This window comes from Mandrillus leucophaeus, unplaced genomic scaffold, assembly GCF_000951045.1.
Source record: "Mandrillus leucophaeus isolate KB7577 unplaced genomic scaffold, Mleu.le_1.0 Scaffold183, whole genome shotgun sequence".
Taxonomy (NCBI): domain Eukaryota; kingdom Metazoa; phylum Chordata; class Mammalia; order Primates; family Cercopithecidae; genus Mandrillus; species Mandrillus leucophaeus.
In genome coordinates, this window is record NW_012101843.1 from 3,781,058 (window position 1) to 3,784,578 (window position 3,521).

General features: G+C 44.1%; 1 pseudogene; it reads right to left on the reverse strand.

Annotated features, from left to right (window-relative positions):
* Window positions 1–500, reverse strand: part of LOC105538019 — a 10,264-nt pseudogene extending 9,764 nt beyond the window's left edge.
* Between the last annotated feature and the right edge of the window lie 3,021 nt (window positions 501–3,521).

A 3,521-nucleotide genomic window follows, 5' to 3' on the forward strand; every position in this document is an offset into this window, starting at 1 on the left:
CTTCTGGGCAACTTCCTCTTCTGGTTTAGGAACAATCTGTTCCTTTTCAGTAAGAATCATCTCAATGTGGCAGGGAGAGCTCATGTATGGGTTAATCCGACCATAAGCTCTGTAGGTCCAACGGTGCATCTTAGGTGCTTTGTTCACTAGGATATGCTCAATGACCAGAGAATCTACATCTAAACCCTTAAGTTCAGCATTACTCTCTGCATTTTTAAGAATGTGCAGCAAAAATTCAGCACTTTTTTGGGCCAACGACCTTGTGTCCCACCCCACTGCTTGGCCTGGGCATGTCTGCCAACTCCATCATTATAACTTCGAAATGGTAAGCACTGTTTCTGTAAAGTGACATCGTTCAGATACTTCGTGGTTTTTCGTATATGCATACCCCTGATGGCCTGGGCAGTTTCACGAATGTTCTTGAAGAGAACACGAAGATTTGAACCTCTTGATTTGCATCATTTTGTGGGGTTGTCAGGGTCAAGTGAATAGTGAACCATTTTCACAGATTACCTCAGGCTGTTTAGGGAAATAGCTAATTATTTAATGGCTAATTATCTTTAGCCTTGCATCTTCAGACAGAGAGAATCCAACTTGGATGCAAAACCTGGGTATGTCCTTCAGTCTTCTGTGCTCTCAAACCCAATGATGATGATATCTGCCTTGCAAGACTGTGGTAAGGATGAGAAATCAAGTAAAAAAACTGCACCAAGTACTCACTACTGCTCTCTGCAAGTTTAATCAACAAATCCCCAAACAACATTCAGTCTTCTTCCGAGTTCTTGAAAGAAGTTCTGGATGGGTCAGGGCACAGGACAGGCCCACTACTGGTGACCACCTCTGAGCCACTTATCAACTCATCAAATTTAATAACTGAACTGGCTTCAAATATAAGCTACACAGAAGCAAAGATCTTAGTCTGTTTTGTTTACTGAAATCTCACATACCTAGAACAGTGCTTGGCACATAGTAAGTACTCAATAAAGATTTGTTAAGTTTATTAGTGTGATTCTGTGAGTGGCTCTGTCCTCACCCCCATGTTCTGGAGCCCTAATCATATACCTGAGAAATCCATGCTGTCCATGTCGTGCTGTCTTCTGGCCCAAAGCTGGTCCTGCCTCCCTCAGCCTCTCAGCTCACGGAGGTAAAGAGTGCAGATGGTCACACCAGCAGGAAACTGACAACTCCCTCTACTCTACCCATTTTCCACTTCCTAATTACCAAGATGCTTAAGCTATAACATGAATAGTCACATTAAGGCCATTTGTTATATGTAAAGCAGGGGCATAGCACATTGATAATTAAGGCTTCCCTCTGCGACAACCTGCATGCTGGAGGTGTAATTACGTGTAAGTACCCCTTCGTTTGCTAACCTTTATCACTGGGCTTAAACATACATTCAGCTAGTTATTAGTGAAATTCTATAGTGTCCTAAGGAACTGTTGTTTTAATAAATAGAGTAGGAGTTTTCCAGCCTGTATTATGTTTTCTCTGCTGATCCAGGGCAGTGATTCCATGATGTAATTTTTTTTTTTTTTTGAGATAGAGTCTTGCTCTGTTGCCCAGGCTGGAGTGCAGTGGCGTGAACTCAGCTCGCTGCAAGCTCCACCTCCTGGGTTCACGTCATTCTCCTGCCTCAGCCTCTGAGTAACTGGGACTACAGGCGCCCGCCACCATGCCCGGCTAATTTTTTGTACTTTTAGTAGAGATGGGGTTTCACCGTGTGAGCCAGGATGGTCTCCATCTCCTGGCCTCGTGATCCACCTGTCTCGGCCTCCCAAAGTGCTGAGATTACAGGCGTGAGCCACTGCGTCCGGCCTCTGTGATGTAATTTTTTTGGTGTGTGCATATTCTGCATTTTCATTATGGAAAACTCAAATCTTGGACACTCTTAGGACTGGAAGAACAGCCTCTTGACATTCTTTTCTGGTTCACATTGGCCATAGAAGAGACTTTTCCTTCTTTTAAGGTTCGCTGCTCGGAGGGTCTCTACTCCCTGCAAAATAAGAAAATTCCACAGATTCCAGTTATCTTCACATTTGGTCCCAGCGAAGCAAGAACTTACAAGCAAGCCAACAACATTCGTTTATTATGGCTTTGCTGTCCATAGCCCTGACCTAGGGCTATAGTGAAATAGTATGTTTTTGAGTTGAACTAGCTAAATATACAAGCATATTTAAACATGTAGATCTCCATCGTATTCAAACAAGACATAAAAGCAAAGATGGTGGTAGAATGCGGTGTTTAATCCCTTCATGCCTTATCCGGGCTTCTGATGGTGTATAAAAGAGTCAGTGAATCCCAGAAAGGAGTAGAGACCTCCCCCGTCCTCTTCTGAGACTGGCTCTACTTGCTTTCTCATCCCAGATCCTAAAGCAGCAGCTCCAGAGTGTCCCTGTAAGAGGGACTTCACAGTGGCTGTCAGGAGGCTGAAGTGCTTTAAGCTGCTGTTGCACAGCTAGCACAAAGGGTGTACTTGACCCATCGGTTTGGGATGAATTGGGGCAGAGAAACAAAAGAGAATATGAAGGAATTAAAGGGGCTAAGACCACCTCTTAGAACAACTACTTCAGATCTCCTGCTGGCTGAGGGATAATGTGTCAAGTCACCCATCCTCAGGGACCTCTATTCTCAGTGCGTTGCACTCAGTGAGGCTCAATCCACATGTGGGGAAGAAACAACAGCTCCTATGGGTAAAGAGGTACCATTTCTCCTGTCCACCATGCAGCAATTTCAGAGATGTGGGTGAAGATGACCTCTGCGCTTCCCAAAACTCTGTTGCTTTGACAGCCATAGGGGAGAAAAGGTGATTTTAGACACAACATACCATGTTATTGGTCAAAAGGAAGGCCAGGAGAGACGTGATTTAGAGAATTGCGTTCCACAGGCACTGGAGCAGAGAAATATCTTAGTTCTGTAACCATAAGATGAAAAAGATGCACAGAGGAACTCATGGCCTCCAGGAAATGCCATCAGACATTTCTCCAATGCTGAACCCCGAGTTCAATGTGTTCTTCAAATAACTGGGTATTCCTGAATATTGTACACGTTTAGCCAAACCCACAGGAGGCTGAGAAGTTCTCTAACATCTGCCTCATGAAAATCAGAGTAGTGGCCTGGAAAGATGGAGTTGGGGGCTGCTTGCTGGCCCCAGGATTGGTTTCTTCCCACCAGCTCACCTTCCATCATCCCTCTCCAAGGCTATTTTCCAAACTCTTAATTCCTTTAAATGTTTCCACTGCACTCCAGCTCTGCAAGAAGTCTTCCTTAATCACTGTACTTGCTATGCCTCTGGCTTTCCCTATATTTGTATCTTTTCTTCCTAGAGACAAACTGTGCACTGATTCTAAGAGGAATTTTGTTGAGAGTGAATTATGCGCTCAGAAATTAATCACTTGCAAGGAGTGGGGTTGAAGGGATGCCTTAATATATGGCAGGCTCTATACTAGAAACTTTATATGAATCATTCCCTTTGAGCCTCCCTACAATCCTGCGTAATAACTGGTGTCTTTTACACATAT